The sequence below is a fragment of the Melospiza georgiana genome, unplaced genomic scaffold (genome assembly GCF_028018845.1).
Source record: "Melospiza georgiana isolate bMelGeo1 unplaced genomic scaffold, bMelGeo1.pri scaffold_29, whole genome shotgun sequence".
Classification (NCBI taxonomy): Eukaryota; Metazoa; Chordata; class Aves; order Passeriformes; family Passerellidae; genus Melospiza; species Melospiza georgiana.
Genome location: NW_026652215.1, coordinates 3177843 through 3200869, shown reverse-complemented (window position 1 = coordinate 3200869; position 23027 = coordinate 3177843). Strand labels below are relative to the sequence as shown.

Below are 23027 nucleotides of genomic sequence, written 5' to 3'. Positions count from 1 at the left end.
ACTAAAGGGACATCAGGTGGCACTAAATGGCACCAGAGTGGCACCAAGTGGCACCAAAGTGACAAAAATGGCACCAAATGGCACCAGGTGGCACTAAAGGGCATTAGAGTGGCACTGAGTGGCATCAAATGGCACCAAAGTGTCACCAAGGGGTGCCAGGTGGCACCAAAGTGTCACCAGATGGCACCAAATGGCACCAAAGTGGCACCAAATGGCACTAAGGTGGCACTAAAGGGACATCAAGTGGCACCAGGTGGCACCAAATGGCACCAGAGTGGCACCGAGTGGTGCCAGGTGTCACCTGAGTGGCACCAAAGTGGCACCGAATGGTGTTAGAGTGGCATTAGAGTGGCGCCACGTGGCACTAAAGTGACATCAAATGGCACCAAATGTCACCCAGGTGGCACCAAAGGCACAAAGAGTGGCACCAGGGTGACACCGAGGGGCCACAAAGTGGCACCAACTCCCCCCAATGTCCCCAAAGTGTCCCCAGATGTTCCAAAATGGCTCCCAAATTTTAGGGACAATTTTGGGGACAATTTGGGGACATTTTCAGGATATTTGGGGACATTTTGGGGACAATTTTGAAGCAGAATTTGGGGACAATTTTGGGGACAATTCTTGGTTGTTTTGGGGAAACTTTGGGGACAGTTTGGGGTCAAATTTCAGAATATTTGGGGACATTCTGGGATATTTTGAGGCAAACTTGGGGCATTTTGGGGCATTTTGAGGGAATTCGGGGACATTTTGATGCATTTTGTGGAAAATTTGGGGCCAATTCTGGGACTGTTGGGGTCAATTTGGGGCATTTTTGGGGCATTTTGGAGATCATTTGGGGCAAATTTGCGACATTTGGGGACATTTTGGGGACATTTGGGGTCAATTTTGGGCATTTTGGGGTAAAATTTAGGGGGAATTTGGGACATTTTAGGGACAATTATGGGACAAACTTGGGGCGTTTTGGGGTAAAATTTGGGGACAAATTGGGGAAATTTTGGGACAATTTGGGGACAATTGTGGGGAAAATTTGGGGTCAACTTTGGGGGCATTTTGGGACATTTGGGGACAATTCACGGTCAATTTGAGGCAATTTTGGGACAAATTTGAGTCATTTTGGGGACATTTGGGGACATTTTGGGGACAGTTTTGGGGATTTGGGGGCATTTGGGGACAATTGAGGACATTTGAGGGGCAATTTTGGGATATTTTGGGGTCCATTGGGGACATTTTGGGGTTAATTTTGGGGAAACTTGGGGGCCTTTTGGGGTCATTGCAGTAATTCGGGTGAGTTTGGGTCATTTTGGGACATTTGGGATTTTGGGAGAATTTCTGGGACTTTTTGGGGTAAATCTTGGGGTTTTGGGGGTCATTTGAGGACATTTTTGGGTCACTCCTTGCAGGTTCAGCATCAGGGGGTGAATTTGGGATATTTTGGGGTAAATTTTGGGGTGATCTTTCAGATATTTTGGGATGAATTTGGGATATTTTGGGGTGAATTTGGGATATTTTGGGGTAAATTTTGGGGTGAATTTTCAGATATTTTGGGGTGAATTTTGGGATATTTTGGGGTAAATTTTGGGGTTAATTTTAAGATATTTTGGGGTGAATTTTGGGATGTTTTATGACATTTTTGGGGTGAATTTTTGGGTAAATTCTGGGGTTTTATGGGGGTGAATTTGGGACATTTTTGGGTGAATTTAGGGGTTTTTGGGGTGAATTTTGGGGGTTTTGGGTCACTCACAGCAGGGTCAGTGCTGGGAGGTGAATTTGGGATTTTTGGGGTGAATTTTGGGGTAAATTTGGGGTTTTTGGAGATAATTTTGGGGTAAATTTTGGGGTGAAATTTGGATTTTTTGGGGGTTATTTTTGGGTGTGTTGGGAATTTAGCTGCTAGAGATTGGAAAATTACAAAGCTGTGGCTAATTCCAAGTCCTGCACCTGTGAGATAGCGTGTCCTTGGGCCTAGCTGTAGCAGGATAACAAATAGTGAAAGAGGCATGAGAAAAGAGAGATGTAACCCCTAAGGAATGAGGAAGAGTTCATGGTATAGTTTAACCAATAGATTGCTTGGCTTACAGAATATTCATGAGCTTATTATTTGCTGTATAAGTGTTTGATGCTGTGATAAATAGGTATGATTTGTGCTGATAAAAATTGAAACAGTAATCAATATTGATACAGTAATTAATATTTGAGAATAATAAAATAGTTCATAGCTAAAAGTTGCAATGCCAAAGAAGAGAGGGAAAGGAGGGGCTCCACCCAACCCCCCTTCCCAGCAGATGTTCACAAGGACAGGAGGAAAGAGGCTGAAGATACAGTTGCTAAAAATGACCAAGAACCTGGTTGGGTCCAAGAAAATGCTAATTATAAGGGACTTATTGCTTTGATATGTAGATGCAGTGATACGTTAGTCTTGGCTTACATTGTACTGGCTTGGTGCGCATGTGTAACCCAAAGGTGAATTGAAGGACAACGAAGAAGACTACAGGGCCTTCATCATTGACGACCCCCAAAGACTTTGCGACCACCAAACCGAGTGGTGGCGCATGCGTGATAAGGGTGGTAATGAAGGCAGAGACAGAAAAGTGACGAACCGAAAATAGGAGGAGATGGCATTGAGACATGGCATATAAGGGGTGACTTTCACTTGGCAAGCTTGTACGTGAAGTGGCAAGGGTCATTGAACCCTGCCCTCCGTACCCCGCGGTTGTTTTTGCTTATGCGCTATTATTTGAACCAAATTATCCCTTGTTTATATATTTTCTAAACTATTTAATTAAAATTGTTACTACTTTTAATACTGTTTGGCCTTTTTGTGATGGGATAATTGGGCAAACATAACAATACTTTCTTTAATAAATTGGACCTGTGATGAACCACCTGGTGTCCTGGTCCCCTTCCTACGACATGGGCCCTGCCAAGCTATCCCTGCCTCACGCTGGCCTCGCTTCCCCTGGCTCAAATGCCGGGCCTGAGGGAGCTGCCCTGTGCTCCAGCCTGCCGAGCAGCCCGGCTCCCTGCCCCGGTGCCCAGAGTGCTGCACACACTGCTGGCCTTTGCCAGGAGTTGCAGGGCAGCCGGCAGAAGAGGAGGAATCCTCAGCCAGCCCAGTGGCCCGCGGCTGCCCTTGGCCTTTCTCTGCTCCTGGGCACACTCCAGACGGCCATGGCCTCCAGGCTGGGCTGTGCCCAGCACGGCTGTGCTTCCCCTCGGCAGCAGCCAGCTGCCACCTGGGCTCTGAGGGCGGAGGATTCGCCCGCTCCCAGGAAGAGGCACCCAGGGCCCGGCTGCTGCCTCTTGCAGCTCCAAGGGCCTCCTTCCAGCCTGCCTCTGCTGGGGCTCAGGCTGCTCCGGCCTCTGCCGGGGCTCTGCTGGGGCTCCAGCCCGGGCAAGGCCGGGCCCGCTCTCACCTCACAGGCGCTGAGAGCTCTGCGCCACAGGAGACCTTCCCGAGCACCCTTTCTGATCTTTCTGCTTTCTCACTTGAGCAAGGCTTTCCTCCAGCCAAAGAGATGATTGCATTTAGGGATCCAAATCTAAGTGGCAGGAGCCCCAATGCTCTCCAGTCACAGCTGAAGGCCTGCATCTGCACAGGGTGTTTGGGCTGCCTCATTCTTCTTTTGGTTTTGCCTTCAAATGCCATTGCCCCTTCTGCCTCAAACAGAAGTACTAAAGCTGGCAAAAAACAGACCAGTGGGCCATATTCCAAAGGCAGTGTGGTCTGGAGAGTATGAATGAAGAACATCCTTCCCCACTTTCACACCATGCCAAAGACACTGTGTCACCTTTAAGAAACAACAGACAATTCAGAAGGAATTTTTGAGCTTATTCGCAGAGTGAGAAGGAAGGGAATCTTCAAGGTGAGGTGTGGTTTTAGAAACTTTATTCATTTCCAATCCTACTCTGCAGTCCTATTAGACAATCCTACTCTAACTCTAACTCTAACCCTAACCCTAACCCTAACCCTAACCCTAACCCTAACCCTAACCCTAACCTGAACCCTAATCCTAATCCTAATCCTAATCCTAATCCTAATCCTAATCCTAATCCTAATCCTAATCCTAACCTACAATCCTAGTCTAAACTGATTGAGGAATAAATGGTCCTGATGTGATTGTCACGTTCTTGTCTCCCTCCTCTTCTTCACTGAAACAATCAGCGGCACCAGGCTGGACGCATGCTCAGCAAATGTTACAAATGGATGCTGCCCAAAGGGAAAAAAAACAAATCAACAAAAAACAATGGACCATGACTTTCCAAGCTCAGTGCTTCAAAGGATTCCTCTGGCTCCTAGAAGGATGCAGGAAGAGGACCAATGGGACCATCTACACCTCCAACTTTATGTGCAGGACTTTGCCATCACAGGCAAACCTGGCCCAGAATCCCACTCATCCATTTATCCAGGTGTCCTCAACTTGCTGAGATTTTTGCCCTGCCAGTGCTCTAGAAATGGTGCTTTCTGTCCTTGGAGTTTCTTCTTTTCAGGAAACTCCAAAGCCTCTCATTGGTCCCTCTCTTTGAAAGACAGGCACTGTGCTGATTCCCACAGGGACAGAAAGCAGTGTCTGCCTTTCCATGCCCTGCCCCTCGTGTGCTGGATGGCACCTTCCTTCCCAGCAGGGCCAGCCCAGTGGCACTGGGCCCTGCAGTTCCCTCTCTGCCACACAACCTGGCAGGAACCCTGGCACAGTTCCCGTCTGCTTGAGCGTGCCAGGCAGCAGATGGGGCTGGGACAAGTCCCTCCCAGCTGTCCCTGTTTGCGTGGCAGAAACCTCTGAGGGTGGGCTGGGGGGCACAAACCAGGGCCCCTCAGAGGCTCACAGTGAGCCCCCCACAGCCCCTCCTGCCCACAGCCAAATCTCTGACCCCTAGGCTGGGACTGGCTTCCTTGGGCTCCTCCACCACCATTTCATGTCTCTGAACCCTGCATTGCTCTACTTCAATTCTTTTGTCTTTAGATAAAACTGAACACCCCACCAAATTACAAAAGAAGGTGACAGAAACAGCCAGAGGACCTCTCTGACTCAGGAAATGCAGAGGGAACTGGAGTTATTCAGTTTTGTGAAGAACAGGCCCCAGGGAGACTTTATTGCCACTTTCCAAGACTTCAGAGTGGCTTTGAAGAAAGTGGGCGACATCTTTTTTAACAGGGCGAGTTACAATAGGATGGGGGTGAATATTTTTTAACACAAATAGGATCTAATCAGAACTTGTTTACTCCGAGCATGGTGTGACCCTGGCACAGCTTGCCCCAAGAGCTTGTAGGAGCCCCATCCCTGCAACCATTCCAGCTCCGGTGGCAAAGGGCTCTGAGAAACTTGATGTCTTTAAATAAGTCCTTGCTCATTGCAGGACACTTGCACCAGAGGATCTTTACAGGACCCTGCCAGCCCAGCCCAGTCTAGGATTCCTCACCATTTTCATTTGAAGAGCAGCAAGAGTGGAGGTGAGGAGGAAGGGGGCTCATCTGATGCCTTGGGCTTGAGTGGAGGAGGAGCCCATCCCTCAGAGCCTGTTTCACCTGCAGCCCCTTCACATTTTACCTGCAGGAGCTCCTTGGCAGACCAGCGCCGCGCCTCGTCTCTCTGCAGGCAGCAGCTCAGGAAGGCACGCAGGCAAGATGAAAATAGCTTGGGCTGCTTCAGCTTTTGTCTTCCTCCTGTGGCTATCAGGAGTTGGGGCTGGGGAAAAAGGAGACACCAGGCTCCACCTGCTTCTTTCCCATCTGCCACTGCTCTCCCAGATCCCATTGATTAAGCTCCACTCTGCAGTGGCAGTTTCTGCCCTGGCAGAGACCCAGAGATGACTTTTCTTTACCAACCAAAACCACAAACCCCAATGCAACCACAGACTCTCCAACATCCCACAGATCTTGCCTTGGTAGCTGATTTCATTGACTGACCTAGTTAGTGGGAACTACATCAGCACAAGCACTTTTCCTTCCCTGAGGATTCATACCAGCTTGAGAGGCTTTTTGGAAGAAGGACTTTGCTATACTAACTCTACTCTATCCAAGGGTTAGTATATGAAAAGTATCTCTGCAGTGCTTCTTGTCCCTTAAGCACAGCTGCCATAAAACAAAACGAATCAATCTTTTTGCTTTGTTCTTGAAAAGAATGGGAATTGGAAGGAAAGAAAGGAAATCCACCGGGTATTCCTCAAGTAAGGAAATAAAATCTTTGGAATCTCATCTTCAACACAGACACATTAAGATCCATGCACAAATGTACTGGCATGAAAACGCCTGCTTGGACACACAGGAGCCACCTGCAGCTCTGTCTCTCAGCAGTCTGAAAATTTCTGCTTTCCTTACATGGAAAAGAAAAACTTTTCATGGTCAAATCAGAAGGAGAGGTTCCATCCCTATGATCACCCTCTGCTCAGTTGGCTACTCAAGTCAATGCATGAATGGTAGGCCCATCCCAGAAAGTGCCAGGAAACAAATGGGGGGTTCTGGCAGGCTCTCCACATCACCAGGCTCTGGCTTGGTGACGGGCAGAATGTGGCTTGGGCTAGGAGAGAAACACGGTCACTGAGTGTTTCAGCAGCACTGCACAAGAAGCAGAAGAGACTCTGTGGCCTTTACACCCTCATGCCCAGGTTTCAGGCACGTTTCCCAGTGAGAAGAAACTGCACAGGGGTTTAAGTTCCTCTCTAAAAACCAGCGCCTTAGCAACTTTCTTGTGTTTGGGCTTCTTTTCTTCATTTCTGGAAATGTAACACCACTTCTGAGAGGCTTGCCTTGTGGTTTGAGGGGCATCTTCGCAGCCAGATAAGTGGGAACAACTTGAAACCCAAAGCAAATGTTGCCTGAGAAGAGCTGAGGAGTGTTTGCCTGTGGTGAGGCTTGAGCTGTCTGGCAATCCCTTTCCATGATGTGCAGAAACATCCAGCTGCTCCCCAGAACTCAGTCCCTCTGGGCACGCAGGCCTCTGGAAACACCTGACGATTCCAGCCTTTCTCCTGCTCAAGAGCATCTAACCTAAGCTGAGCTCCAGTTTCTTCAGCAAGGCCAAGGATGCTCACTTCCATGCAGCTGACAGTGTCCATGGAGCTCAGCAGGTCTTTCTGATACTCCTCAGGCCAAGGAATTACAGTGTAGATTGGCAAGACATCAGCTGATCATTATCCAGTGTGGTTCATGTGGAACCAAGCTCTAACACGCTGACAAGTCAGAGGGAGAGAGCTCATTCTGCTTTTGCAAGATGGTATTTAGAAACATAAGACACTGACTTGGAGCTATTCAAACCTCAACTTGCAGAATCCATCTCAAATAGACAAAAATAACAATGGCAAGAGGCCTTGGAGTCTCCATAAAAATGCCCACCACTGTCATGATAACTCTGTGCTCATGGCGCTGAAATAGATGGCGACCAAAGAGACTTTGCTATTATCCTCTTTAACCCAAAAGAGAATTTCAAAGCCAGAAATGGCAATGCACTCCCCTTGTGTACAAATAATTGATGCAGCTTCCTGTCCTTTTCCCACATCACCAGAGGTGACAAAGAGGGTTTTATCCTGACTCTCAGCTGAGCTCAGCCACTGGCCATGGTGGGGAGCTGGAGCCCTCCCTGTCATTAGAACTGTGCAGGCCAGGGATGGCCCTGCTCCTGTGGTAAAGAAACACAGCACTGGTGTCAACTGCCCACGGTGGATCCCTGCCCAGGCACCTGCCTGCAAGCTCATCAACTTGTTAAAGTACCAAGAAACAGCCAAGGGTTTGGCAAACAATTCTAACTGCAGTCGGAGAAAAACACATCCTACACTTATCCAGGCCACCCACACACATGACTGAACAATGTACAGATGACTTGAAAGCCTGAAAGTTTCAACAACCACAGGATTTGGAAAAGATGCTACAGAATGTAAGAGAAGAGCTGCGTTTAAAAAATGAAAAAGCAAGCGGAAATGCTTGGGCATTGCTTTCGTAGTAGGTTTTTTTCTCTTTTCCTTTTTTGTTTACTTTTCTTTTTCCTTTTTTCCTATGTTTTCTATGAAATTGAAACTGGAAAGGTCTAACCTCTATTTCTCAGGATATTTATCACATGTCTACCCTGTCCACTGAAAAATTCTTGTCCTTCAGAAACAGAGTTCCAACATTGTTCAAAAAACAAGTGGGAAATGTCAGGCATGGCTGGAGGCCAAAATGGCAGGTTTCTGAACTGGTTAGGTTTCTGAACTGCCACTCCCCTTTCTGATACAACCAAAGCTACAGCAGATGCTGATGTGTTGCAGGGGCATTTTTAGAAGGAGACCTTGGTGGAAGTGGTGCCAGCAGATGGCAATGGGATTTTGTCCAATGGCACACAGAACATGGGACAGGTGAGAAAGACAGTGGGATCAGTGAGTATTTGCACCTTACCAAGACAGGAGTTGCATTCCAGGAAGGAACTTCTTGTTCCACCATTTCGATGCCCACGATTCCCAAAGACCATATGTCCATTTTGGGGCCACATGGTTGACCTGTCACCACTTCAGGTGCCAGCCACCCAGCAGCGCCGGCCACGGAGCTCCGTCTGCCCTGCTCAGGGCTGAGCTGAGCAAAGAGGCCAAAGTCAGCTGTGGAGAAAACAACAAACCATGAAAGCCAGCTCCAGTTAGGAAACCAAGCAAAAGAATTCCCCACTCTCAGGCTAACAATGTGCTGTTGGATCTCCTGGAGAACGGTCCATGCTCGATTTCCTTGGGGCTTTAGCCAAGGGAGTATGGAATTGGCCACTTCCAAAAAATCCCAGGTTTCTTAACGCTCCTCACAGCAGTGGACTTCATTCCCCTGAAGCTTTAGATTGTAGCTCCCTCTGTCTGGAAGGGACACACACAGAGCAAGGCCACTCTTGACTGCTTGTGGCTCCTTATACCTCTGCGCCCATTCCAACTGTGCCCTCAGCTCGCAGCAGGGGTCCCTGCACTGCCACCAGCACCATTTCTGGGGAGCTGGCAGTCACTCCAAGCAGCCCCACAACCACATCCCTGGAATGCTGCACCTGACCAAGAATATACTGACCCAGCTTGACAGAACCGTCAGTTCTGAGAAGGATGTTGCTACTCTTCACATCTTGGTGGATGATGTGGTTTGAATGAAGAAAATCCAGTCCTTGCAGGCACTGAGAGAGAAAACAGAAAGAGGAGGGCAAAAATGAGTGATGTGATTTCATCACACAAGAAAGGAAACAAAGAATCTAAAAGATTCACTCTCCAGGGGAATGGGGAGTAATGGCAGAACAGTAATGGCCACTGAGAGGAAGAGCTTGCTGCTCCAACACTTGCAGAGCAGGACCTTTCTGAGGAAAGGCATGTCAGCTTTTGAAAGAGCAACAGCACCTGCTGTTGTAGGCTGTCCCCTGCAAACCAGCCAGGACGACTCCTGCTGCAGTGGACGTGCTTTTTCCATGCAGAGGACAAAGGAGGGGTTTTGAAAGGAAAAGTCCCTCCCTTTGGTGTTTAGTGGATCAATTTTGGGTGGGAGGCTGCATGGAAAAGATTTTCTTGCTGGCCTCAGCACAGGCTTGGATGTATCACACCAGTCACCTCCCGGAAGCAAAGAGCATTTTGGCTGCACTTCTATCCTTTTCAGCTGAGGACTGTGAGAAATGAGTCTTTTTTCTTTGCTGGTCATTTCATATCCTGCCACCAGCTCCTTTGCTTTTACTGGCAAGGAATGCAGTGAAGACAGACTCCAGGCAAATGTTTAGAGAGGCAAGGTAGAGAACAGCAAATAAAAATACAAATACAAATACAAGAGACAGAGCGAGAATACTACAGCAGGAGATAAGAGTACTGGCACTGAGTACAGGGAGTGAAGGGGCACTTGCAGGCCTTTCACTTGAGATGCTTTTACTTGCCCATAGAATAGCAGCAACACAGAAACAAAGCTTGGCACGGGAAATCACTCCAGCTCTGAGCCCCCGTTTCCCAGACAATCCTGCCCAAGCCCTGGAAACACAGATGGGATTGCTGACCTCCCGACTGATGGCTGCCATCTCATCTTCCGACAGGTAGGTCTGGCTGATGACATTGCTCAGAGTGCCTCCATCCATGTACTCCATAACCAGGGACAGTTCCTCACCCAGAAGGTAGCTGAAAGAAGGAAACAAGGGCATGGAGATGAATGTTCATGGCTAGGTTGCTGTTTGGAAAAGAAGGGTTGATTCTTCTTTTCAGGTCCCTTTGAGACAAAGACAAAAAAAAGGAATAGACATTCCCTCTTGGCTGTGCATTGTTTGCCATCTGTGCAGTCTCAAGGAGAAAGGCACAGCTGCAAAAAAGGAGATGTCTTAGATGGGCAGTAAGCAAAATGTGCAGTTTAGAAACAGCCCAGATAAAAAACCTGTCATGCATGGTGTTTCTGGAAAAAAGCACCTAGCCTTCCTGGCATGCATAGCAATGAAAACCAGTGGCAACAATCCAAGGGAAATCCTTGCTAGTTTACCTGGACATAGGAAGACACTTGAAAAAAATCAAGCTCTAAAATGAAGTGGTGGCTGTGAATATAGAGATCATTGATTTAGTAAGACACAAATCATCCGGGTTTTTGAACAATTTTCAAATACCATGTGCCAGCGAAGACTCATGCAGACAAAATGTAATCTCTTCCCATCCACTGGAGATGAAAAGAGCAATAATAATTAGCCAATAATTACAGCTCTATTTTCTGCCAGTGACCAAAGTGGGATTTTACCTTGCATGTTTGCAATATGTAAACAAACATTCATGGGACAAAAGCACAACTCACCTGTCTAAACAGTTGACCAGGTTGGGATTTCTATTCACCTTCATGACCATGAGTTTGTTGACTTTTAGTTCCTCCTTCCTCAGTCCTTGAAGCTGTATTTTCTTGATGGCCACCTAAAATGACGTTGAAAATCAGTAATTTGAGAGGTTGGTGGCACGAGACCACAAGGCACGTGGAGCGAGTGATTTTGCAATGACACAGCTGAGCTGTGCCAAACTGCCTTGTGATTAGGCTCTGCAGTAATTAGGAACTGTCATTCCAACAGCCCATTTCTCTGCTCCCTTGGGAGCCAGTTACAGGACACGTGGGGGCACTGACATTTTGCCTTGACCACTTGGTAACAGCGGTGTCTCAGTTATCATCCACAAACCTCTGACCACACTCTCTGCTGCTTGGTTTGGGATTCAGAAGAAGGAATCCATGTCTTAATACTCTGTGGATACATCTTGTGATATGGGCAGGGCTTAGGGCTTTCAGGGACGCCTTGCAGATCTCTCCCTATGTGCAGTTCCCAAGTGCAGCACTGCAGGTGGCTAAGGATCTGCCAGTAACTTTCAGATGGATTTGCTGGCAGCCAGAAATGAGAATTCAGGACTCTGAAGCTGTAGCCCCAAAGAGCAGTGAGGTGCTCACAGGCACCACCTTTGTTTTAGCAATGGAGAGCGAGTGAGCGCGTCCTTCTGTGAAAGGAGCCGCTGCCCTCCGTGCCTTCCTTCTGGCAGCTGAGGAGGACAAAGTCCCAAATGTGTTTTGTGGGCTGGCAACAGTCTGTGCTTCTTGTGCCTTCTCAGCACAGCTCTGCCCAAAGCTCCAGCCACAGCTCACACCAGAGGGGAAAGCCCTCGAGTGCAGCAGAGTCTGCAGGGGCTGTTGACATTTACCTCTCCTCCTGTGGCAGTGTCGAGCGCTCTGTAAACGTCTCCAAAACTCCTAGAAAAAAAACAGAAGCAGAGAAAGGAGAAGCCATTTAGATCTTGCAGTGAAAGTCAGCCCACACAGGAGATCTCTGCTGTAAATGCCTGCAGGACACTGGAAGCATGAAGATGTCTTTGACAATGCCTTCTGAGCACACCTAGAAATTCTGATCAGCACTGACAATCTAAGCCCAGTGCCTGAACACATTTACAGTTTGTCCGACTTCACGCTTGATACCTATTCCACCAGCAAAACACCTGATGCATAGTTTTGTACCATTAACATTGCTTGGACTCACCCACTGCCAATATTTTCCAGTTCAATGTATTTTAGAATAGGACTTTCCATCTTCACCATTCTCCCTGAGGGAAACAAAATGCAAGATGTTCACTTTAAAGCAGAGATCCCACCTTCTAGGAGATACAAAAGGCAGCCCCACTGTCTGGAGCTCTGAGCCTCCCTTGGTGGACAGCTGGCTAACAACAATAGGAACAGCAACTGGAACACCAAGAAAAGAACAGCAGGCCCACAGCACAAGTGGCTGGCACAGAGACTGATTTCCAGCATCCTTTGAAGTGAGAGAAATCTTGACAGCAGGCACACAGGGAAGCACAGGGAGATACATTCAGAGGAGACTGAGACCAGAAGAGAATACCTACCTAGGCAAGTAAGTTTGTCATCTAGAAACATTAAGGAGAGCTGGAACTAACAGTGCCTTTGTTTTCTTGGGAATAAACACTGTGAGATTTAGAAAAGGTTTCCTACTTGCTAAGATTAAATGCACCTGGACATGTAGAATCAATTCCTCTGAACAGATGTCAAGTCCAGAACAGGAGGAATATTGCCAAGTGTTACCATCTTTTCCACCTTGCAGCAGTTTGCCAGAAGAATGCCTCTGTGTTTGTAAACCAGAGCAGCTCATGCTAGAACCAATCCCCACAGGGCTTTCAGCATCAGGACCCTCACCCTTTATGAGCAGGCTGAGCTCAAAGACGCCCTTGCCCGTGCCCCGCGTGAAGAACCACGCCGCTTCTCTTCACCCTGACAGCGCGGCTCAGTCGCTCCCATTGCACTCGCCCTCTCTGCACCGCACACGTCCCCATCTTCCCAACCCGGCACGGCGGGCACGGGCACAGAGGACAGCAGTGCTCCCCAGGCGTCCCTGTGACACAGAGAGCTGCCCAGAGGAGATGCTGACCCTCTGGTGAGTCCAGGCCGTGCGAGGCAGAAGCCGGCCCAGAGAAGGGTCTGCTGCCTCAGGCAGCTCCGTGCTGCAGCAGCTGGGCAGCAGCGGGACCCTGCCAGCTAAGGAAGACTCCAGCCTCTGCAGTCCCACCAGCCCTCAGGGGCAGGGCAGCGACCACGACAAGGCTGGCAAAGCCCAAGCATGAGCACTGACAGGCACTGATGGGAAGAAGCCAGAGTGAGCCTGAGCCCCGGACAAGCTGTTGCCCCCATTCAGGACAAACAGGATGGGCTTTGAGATCAGCCACACCCAGGCACAGATCAGTGCCCTTTTTGTCCCAACAGGTGATGGTAGACACAGAATCCACTGGGCTCTCTTCTCAACCCTACCAGATCTTATCTGAGAGTCAGCACTGGCAGCTGTTAAGGGCAAGAAGCAGATTCATTGGGTTGTGCTGCAGAATCACAAAGGGCTTGATGTGTTCTCCTAGAGACTGGTCTCAGCAGGGCTTCTGCCAGTGGCTGGGACTCAAGCAGTCACAGCCTTCTGCTGATCCAGGAACAATCCCTGCTTCTGCCTTCGGGAGAGAGAAGGGAAGCCCAGGCAAACTCCAGCCAGTCTAAGCTGCCCTCAGAGGCAGCAGGAACACCCAGAGCTCTCTCTTGCTGCCTCGGAGCAATGCCAGCACTTCTGTGACACTAAACTGAGCAGAACCCTTTGGTACAGCTGTGCTGACACGTGCACACAAGTCACTGTCCCTCAGATAAGAAAGATACCAGACGTACTCTGCTGCTCCAGGGAGTCACCCGCCATCTCCTGTTGCTGAGCAGCAGCTGGGTCAGCACGGGAGGTGAACCAAGGGCTCAGGCTCCACTTCTTCAGCTGGAGAGCAAAGGCTCTTTGGGATGGCACTGCTGCTTCTGCAGCAGCTTCAGTGTCAGAGTCGGTGTAGATCTGAGACAAGAAATGAGTTTATGTCAGGAAGGTCTGGCAGAGATTGCCCTGAAATGCAAGAGAGATTGCCATTTGAAATGCAAGCCCTTAGGAAGCTGCTGTCAGCCACATGCAGAGCTCTTCAACTGGATTGCTTTGGATGTCCACTTGTGAAACCAAATGGTCAAAACCAAAGGCTGGTTTTACTCGAGTTCATAGCCAGTTTCTTGTTCTAAAGGATGACTGCAGCAATGACCGCTCCACTTCTCCCAAAGACTCCTTTCCCCCTCCTAGGTCTGCAGATACATTTGCAGCTCCTCATTCTAATGTTCTACCTCCTGCCATGAAATTCTCTTTTTCTGCACCTTCCTCGGGACGTGCTTATCCTGCAGCATCTCTGGATGGGTCAGTTCCTGGGCCTCATGCCAGCCTCGGGGCTCTTGGTTGCCCGTCATTTGCTGGAACTCTCTGCAGGCTGCCAGGTAGGATGGCGACACTTCCACCTCAAGTCAAACAGAACAAAGCAGTCAGAGACTACAGCTTGTGCCCGTCAGCCAGGAGTCATCAACTGGGAAGAAAGTAAAGTACAGGAGCAGATTTGCAAGGGATACAGACAGCTTGTAGCTCATATTCCAAATCTATGTGAGTGACCATGTTCACCTGCAAAAACACCTCAAGAAACAAGGTCACCTGGAAGAAGCCAGCAGGAGTTCATTCGGGTGACTGCTGGCTAAATGGCCAGAGGAGTAATGCCACTGTCTAGAGCATCATCTGAGATCCAGCAGAGCAGGAAGTGTCCTTGAGAGCAGCTCTGACAGAGGCCTCATCAGGATGGCACTCAGAGGCATCACCCACCCCCTGCTGCTGCTCTGCACTGGAAAGGCAGGGCAGGCAGAAACCACCCCTTGGGTGACTGCAGTGCCTAGTGCTATTTCACTCGCTTTTCTAGAGCCTTTTGCTCCTGAAGGAGGTGATTCATTTTCTCTTTGATGATTTTAATTTTTTCATCTAGCCTCTTCTTCCTTGCCTTTATCCTAGTCTCAGTTTCTTGCAGCTGTGCCTCCATCTATTCGTCAATTTTCTGTAAACAACAATGGAAAGGACTCTCTTTCATGAGTGGAGTGGCTGCCATTCCTTCATTCACCTGTTTTTGTTGATTGCCCCTCTGCATAGGGAGATTCTTCTCCTCTTGGATGTCTTCATTCCTCCTCTTCACTGCCATGGTGGCACTCGGAGCTTCAGGCAGCTCTGCTTGTGGCTCTGCCTTGATGTTCTGTGCACACAAAAGCAGAGCAAGTGACTGAGAGCTGCCATCAAGCTCAGCTTTTCCCTCTTTTAGCCTCAAAATCACATTTATTCAGCCCCTTCTTTCTGCTTTTCCACTCAGCTCTGCTTCCACTGTAACCCTCCTGTCCTGGTGCTGATCTCTGCAGATTCCAAGGCTCTGGGCTTCCAGTGTCTGTGGGACTCCTGGCCTCCTCAGTCCCAAGAGCTCTGGTTTGTGCCCCTCTTCCTGCCCTTCCCTCTGTCCCCTGGCCAGTCAGGCTTACCTGGCCATTCTCCTGTGGCTCTTCCACCTGCTGCCTGAGCTGCTCTTCCTGCTTTCGGGCAGGGAACAGCTCTCCCTTAGTCTGGCATGGCAGCTCAGATGAGGCAGTGTGCTCCTGCTCTTTCTCTAGAAGCACCTGCACAGAAAGCAAGAGAAGATGGGTTTCAACTTCCCATACGCCCTTTGTGGGCCAAGACTCACAGACTGCTGGGCTCACACGTTCCCAAAGCACTGTGCTGCTGCTCTCCTGGGTCGTTCTCTGCCCGAGGGGAGGCACAGATTCCAAAGTGACCCTGGCCCTACAATCAGGAGCCATCTGGGACTGAAGCTCCAGCAGCCTCTCAGGCAGCTGACAGGGAAGGGGTGGCATTTCTCAAGGGTCTGGTGAGAGCCTCCCTCTGCTTCTGCCACGTCCTGTTTGTCTTTCAGTAGTGACTGACACCCTGCCCTGTCCCACAGCTCCATCCTGGCTCTGCAGGGGCTTCCTGGGTGAGCTCACTCCTTGTGAGAGACACTTCTGGAGTTCACCTTCTCTTCAGGCCTGCACCACATTTGCGACTTCCTGACATCCACACTCTTGTTAGAAAACTGGGTCATTCAGGAGATAAGGATGCATGCAAAGATCTCTGATGGAAGTCAGAGAACCCCTATGGCCACCTCAGTATATGGAGGAGGACCAAGGTGTTTCTTTTCCCTCTTTTGTCAACGGAGAATTCTGAGCAACAGTAACAGAGTTTCTCATAAGGCCCCATTAACGAATGCACTTACACAGCCCTGGGGATGCCAGTGAAGGAAACCATGTGTCATGTAATGCAAACCATGTGTCATGTACGAGCAAAGTCACCAGACCCCAGCTACAGCATGGGATAGTTCCACTCCCTTAGGACATGCAAAAATTTAAAGGATAAAAAGAAGGCTTCAGGGCACAAGAGGCTGGAGGAGGAAAACATGAGGGGAAAAAACAACCATCTCTGGAGGGGGAAACATCTCTGCCTGCTCAGGATCAGTCAATGGAACTTGTCTCTACTCCTCTCCTGAAGGGATGCCTTTAGGCGAGTTTTGCATCTTCCACTGGTTTGGAGCTGAGCCAGGAAGATTCGATAGACAGATAGACAGACAGATCTCACTTTTTTAATCTCTCTTTACTGTGCTGTGGCATTTACATTCTTTGAATACGGAGAGATATAGTTCATCTCTCTCTCCTAGGATTTTTTTAAGGGAAGGTAAGTGAGAAACTTAGAGAAGAAGAGAAAACAATTATCTCTACTGGCTGTTCTTGTTGTTTAGTACATGTAGAATGTGTTATAGTGATTGTTTACTGAAAGTGATTTGTTAATTGGATTTTAGTGGTAGTTGTTTAGCTTGATTAGCTAATTAGATAAAATCTGTGTTGTGACTGTCTGGAGACAATCACGAGTTTTTCTTTAGTAGCTTTTTAGTATAGTATCTCAATAGTATAGTTTTAATATAGTACTAGTGTAATATAACATAGCTTAAGAAAGCATTTGTTTAACCTTCTAAATCATAGAGTTAAAGCACATTATTCGCCACGTGGGGGTCACCCTGAATCAATACTGTCCTTTCTGTCGCTACACACATCAGCACTCGGTAGCAGTGCCCCAATCAGCAGCCATCCTGAACTTGCTCTCCTGTTGCTTCAGTAACCCACACTCTTGGGGAATCTGGAGCATGTGGGTCCTTACGGAATGCAACCACACCCAGAGCATTGCACTGGGAACTGCACTCTTTGTGCATCTGTGCTCGGGCAATTCTTCTCTTGGACTCGACCACACTGATGGTGCTAAAGTGGCTGGAATCCGAAATGCAGCCCAGCCCCTCCCAGCTCCTCTAATCTCTGAGCACCAGCTGGAATGCAAGGGCATTGATTTCCTGCTCAATTCCCAAACACAACACACACTGATTCCCTGGGCAGCCAAAAGACACGAGAGTCATTAACCTGAAAGTGATGTGTTTCTTCCAGTGCTGGAAAAGGGCAGGAAAGATTGAATAAAAGCTCCCTTGCTCCCTGGAGAAGGAGAAATTGCACAAGGCTTCCCCTTCTAGCAAACAAACAAACAAACAAACAAACAAACAAAATATGCAAGTGTTACCCACTCCAGTGTCTAAAGCACTTGGATGCAGTGAAGGGATGTTTGGTAGGGAAACAGCCCTTGTGCTGAGCATTGGCTCTATGGATCTAAGGCAGGGATCTATGGAAGTCTGCCTGAAGGTCCCTCATGAGCCCCCATTGTCCAGGCTAAAGCTCCCTCAGCACCTCCTCCCTGGCCTTGTGCTGCACCCCTTGCCCAGCTCCCCTGTCCTTCTGTGCCCACGCTGCAGCCCCTCCATGACTTTCTGCTTCCCAGGGCCCACAGCTGCACACAGCACTCCAGCTGTGGCCGCAGCGCTGCCCAGCACAGGGCCACGCTCCCTGCCCTGCTCCTGCTGCCCCACTGCTGCTGGCACAGCCACCGTGCCCTTGGCCTTCTGGGCCCCCTGGCCCCACGCTGCCTCATCTTCAGCTGCTCACGGCCGCCAGCCCTGCGTCCTTTGGGCCCACGCAGCTCCCCAGCCACAAAGGTGCCCATTGCACTTCAGATACAGCAGGCACCATTGCAAGATGGCCTTCCTGTTCTATAACCACATCTTCTAAGTAGATATCATAAAGTTTGATCGGAATAGAATTCTAAGGGACTCTGACTAAATTAAAATGGTCTAATTCAACTGTACAGGAAATTGCTCCTATGTAAATATTCCACCCTATCTGTCGTCAGCAAGCAAGGTTCTCTCTTCAAAACTAGGTTTGTAGTTCTTCAAAGCTCTGATATAGAAATTTAAAATATCCATTTCGCACTTTGTTATTTTTCTTCAGGCATGAAAATGGATTTTCTTTTGGCCTTCCTAGCTGGCCCTCTACACTCTACTGCTACTGGCCCAGCTCACATCATGTTCTACAATTCTTAAACACCAGGAACTTGAAATGTTCCTTTCTCACTCACCTCAGGATCTTCAGCACTGCTGAATACACGCTTCAGGTGACCTGTAGTGGGAAGGGAAAATGAACCAGATGCTGTCAGAAAACTGCCTGGGCTGCTGAATCCCACAGAACAAGTCAACCCAAACAGAGATGATTTCCCGTTTCACAACATCCCTCCAGCAGACACATTTCATTCACACAGCCAGCAAGGAATCAGGACAATATTCTTGCTTGTGCGTACAAATTGGCCTGTTTTGCCAGTAAATGAATACAAATATGACCAAGAAAATGCAAATTGTTCTTTACCACTCAGTGCTCCTGTTCTACCAAAGACATAAAACAGCTTCTGAAATCCTCTCCTTGAGGTTCTTTTTTTTTTTTTAATCAGTTGCACCGGTTCTCATTAACTTGCTTGAAACAGTTGCTCAGAAAAGCTTCCCTAAAATCCCCCTGAGCTGTGGCAGACACTCACTGCTTTGGAGTTTGCATTTCCTTGCAAAGGGAATCACTATTTTAGTACTTTGAAAAAGGTCAAGTTAGACAGTCAAATCCTTTCATGACAAAATTTAAAAAGAAATAAGCTTTCTCTGAATTCTGGGAACAACTGCAGAGTTTTTAGAAGGCCTTCCAAGAAGCTCTGCCAGTCTACAATCTCAAAGGTGTCTTGCTTGTCCCAGCAAACTGAGGAAATGGCAGACTGTGCTGCCACAGACTCTCCCGTGGAGGGAACGGAAGCCCTGCAGGTTCCCCTGCAAATGCTGCCCCTGTGGCTACAGACACCCCCTTTTTAGCTGAATGTCATGACAGGAGCTTTACCACACCATTGGCATCCTAATGCTCTTTCTCTTTCAAAATCAGAAACTCAGCCACCAGCAGGAAGACATACAAAAGCCAGGTTAGGGTACACCCTAACCTAAGTAGAATGGAAAACTCTACTTACGTGCAAAGTGTGTAACGTAATACGCGGAAAAACAAACACCATAAGCAGCAAAAGCTGCTGTGGCCAGATGGTGGATCATATTCCCAGAGCTGTGCCAATCTTCTCCAACACTAGAAAAACAAATGGCCTCTCAGAGTGCAACTACCCACTGACCAATGCTCCAACCAGGAGGGTTCTCCTGATGTGAGCAAGGCTGCTCTGACACTCAGGCCTTCTGTGCACCAAGGCAACCTTCTGATGTCACCACAACGATGTGGCAACCATGACGTGACATCACAAAGCAAAGTATGACAAAGAAAAGCATCACAAAGCATGTTGATCTGTGAATTTATGCAAAGCAATAATCAACCTTCCCTACAGCAAACACAAAAGAGCCTGGGAAGTTCTTCTCTGTCACAAAGCAGCACAAATTCCCCTCATGGGCCAAACCCTGTTGTTCAGGGGATCTAAGAGGAACTCCAAGAGTGCCTCAAGCACCTACAGCCTGTACCCCAGCTGAGCACTCAGATGGGACCCAAGCAAAGGAAACCAGACCAAGACAATGGCCCACAGCATTGCACATGTGAGAAATGACCCTCACTTTTAACATTTTCAAGGTTTAGTAAACCTTAACAAAGGACTGAATAAGGAAAAATTGCAGCATTGGAAGTCTCTGTGACTAGCAGCCACGTTCTCATCTACAAAAAGGGGTCTCTGGCTTTTATACCCTTAGCCACTCCAAAAGTTTTGTCAGTCAGCTCTTTCTCTGCTGTCCATTGGTGGAGATTACTTTCTTGCATCCCGACTGGAGGTCAGGCGTTGTTACACCCTGCCTGCTGGTCACAAGCCAGCCCTCCCCAAATGCCCTGACTACCAAGGCTATTACAAGGGGGACTGGAAAGAGGACTATGGGAGGATATATTACAATACCATCACTACACATTTGAACATCCACATAACATCTGCTTCTTAATTGTCAGAGCCAACCATTTCATTACTCGTCCAGAACACACAGAACCAGGAGAGAGGCCACTGTTGGCATCAGAGCTGAAATGTTTCCGAACAAATCTCCCCACACATTTGCACCTTTATTGGACATGCCCAGGGCTCCGGTGCGGGTACATCTCTGCCTTTCTTCCCCTTTGGCAGCAGTTGAAATGGCAGCATCTGCCCGCCAGCAGCACCTGCTCCAAGCTGGGAACGCCACTGGCGCTGCTGATTTCCGGAGGCTTCTGTGTGCCAGGGGGAGCCAAGGCAGGAGCGGGTTGAACGGTGCTGGCGCTGCTGCTGCTCTGTGCCAGGGAGCCCCGGCTGGGCAGGGCACGGTGCCCACTGCGCTGTGGGCTCCTTCTCCTGCCACAGCTGGGCACACCTGGCAACAAGGCATGACAACTTGTGGGCAAGCCAAGGGGTTTCTGGGGCTGCCCTGCTCTGCACACACCCAGCACACCTGCAGCACAGAGTTTTAACCCTCAAACAGGTAAACCAAAGGGAAACAGCTGGAAAAGATTTCATTTCAACCATTCTTTATGCTTCAATAGAAATGACCAAAATGAACGTTACCGAGCAGGGCCCGATCCACACTGCCAGCTCAGTGTGAGAAAAGAGGCATTACTTTATTTCAGTGCTGGGTGCGTGAGGAATCACTTCCCTGAAACATGCACACCCACGTGTTAGTATCCACGGAACTAAGACATTACTTTCATTACTTTTATTCATTCCTTTGCTCAAACTCACAGGCTAAACATTCTCACAAAGTGTTTGACATGTTTAAATCACTTCCCCAAAATTACTGACATTTAGAGTAGGGGTCTCTTGAGGGTCTCTGGTGGTCATGGGGTGAACATCCTGTTCCTCAAATTCTCCTTCCATGGTTAAGAGCCTTCTTCTGCTTGAATGCATTGCAGCTACCTCCTCAGCAGGCCCACTGTCTTTATTCTCAAGGCTAAGACATCCACTTGCACACATTAACCACTGCTGTGAGGGAAGGTACGACTAAGCACTGCCTGTTAAAATAAAGCTTAACAAATTCACAATTTGTTGCATGTCAAGACTTCCCCAACGTCTCTCGTTCCTTCTCTGGGACTCAAACACAAGCATTTTGTGATCCCTGAGCCCAGGGCCGCCTCCAACCCTCCTGTCACCCAGCAGCCCTTCTCTCCTCACAAACAGCAGGCCCAGCAGTGCCTTCCCTCACTGGCTCAGTCACCAGCTGTGTCAGGAGTTCTCTGTCACACACTCCAGGACCATCCTGGACTGGTTGCTCTCCGCTGCACTCTGCTGCCAGCAGACATCCCCACCCTGTTCCATGCCCCTTGCAGAACCCTGCACCTGCTGTCCATGGGCACCTGGCAAGGGGAGACACTCACGGCAGAGATGCACCAGCTGCCCTGGGCAGGAACCAAAACCCTCTGGGGCACAGCTGCTGGCCTGGGTCTGGCACAGCTCTGCACGCCCCACTCCTCACGGGCTCTTGGCTGGAAATGCAACTGCACTTTCTGCCCCATGGAGAAACACCAGGGCTGCACAAACAACGGCCAGCAGGCCACATCCCAAAGGCACTGCAGCATGGAGCTGAGAAGGAAGAAGACCCTTCCCCAATTCCTAACCATACCAAAACCACCATCATTGGGACTGTTAATCTTCTGAATGTAGAGCTGATTCACAGGGTGACAAGGGAATCTTCCAATGGAGTTGAAATTTGGTAGAATTTTTATTCTGAGTCCTACTCAGACTGTTGATTTGAAAACTTATTTTAAAATATTTTTTAAAAGGCTGTGCAGTCATATGGTTTTGTTCTAATACCAAAATGGCTAGATGAAATGTACTGGCATTTTAATTACATCCAAACTGATTAGTCTGTAAAAGCTTTCCTGCAGAATAGCCACTAAACAAGAAATGAAAATCTGTGGACTGTTGACTTTGCAAATTTCTACTAAACTTATCAGACAATGAGGCATTTTTAGGTAGATCATAGAGCAAACTAATTTCAATGGATAACTTGATTTGGATAAACCTGTTGATTTCAAATTAAAACTGCCAGCACATACTAAGTGGAAATCTGAATACTCACTTCCATGAGCTCTGAATTATTAGATAGTCATTGTTTGCCATATTAACAAAAAATAACATTCTGGCTATTTTTTTTCTTACAGTCAGCTCTTCAACACTCTTTGTAACACCAGAAAGAGAGTTTGTAGCAATGTGAACCATGGGTTGGTGGAGCATTGCAGAAGGCTCCTATGCCAGCACTAAATGTTCACATTTACCATGGCATCACTTCTTGCCTTTAATTCCAAGCTACAGCTAAGTTTCTGCAGTATAGATTCACACTTGTAGTCTGTATTTGCAGCTGGTTCTTACTTCCCTGTCCAGAAATAAATCATGCTTGGATCTCAAATCAAAATAAAATGAGGAGAGAGTCAGGTTCTGGATAGGTATAGCAAGAACTAAGAGATTTTTTTGCAAATATGTTGAAAAGTTGTTTATACATGCTGCAAAAATGGCAAATTAAAGACTTGCACTCTAACTTGCAAGCTGAGCTTTGCCTGTTCTTTCTGGACTGATTTCTTGAGGCCAGACACTGAACCTAATCAGTAAGAAAATCCAAACCACAGGAGTAGTTTGGAGAATATTGTAAATTATTCTGTCATGATGCTTTTTGCCAAAATGTTCTGGCCATCATCCGATTGAGTAATTAGAGGAGATCGAGGCCATCATACTGTGCCTGTGCACACAATTCCTTCCCAGGAGTAATCCATGAAGCAACGCTGACAAATCCACACCAGCAGCTGTTGCCACACAGCCATGAAG

The 23027-nt window shown here is 48.3% G+C and overlaps 1 pseudogene; it reads right to left on the bottom strand.

Moving 5' to 3' along the window:
* Positions 1–4120: 4120 nt before the first annotated feature.
* Positions 4121–15448, bottom strand: LOC131096357 (serine/threonine-protein kinase PAK 3-like; annotated as a pseudogene).
* Between the last annotated feature and the right edge of the window lie 7579 nt (positions 15449–23027).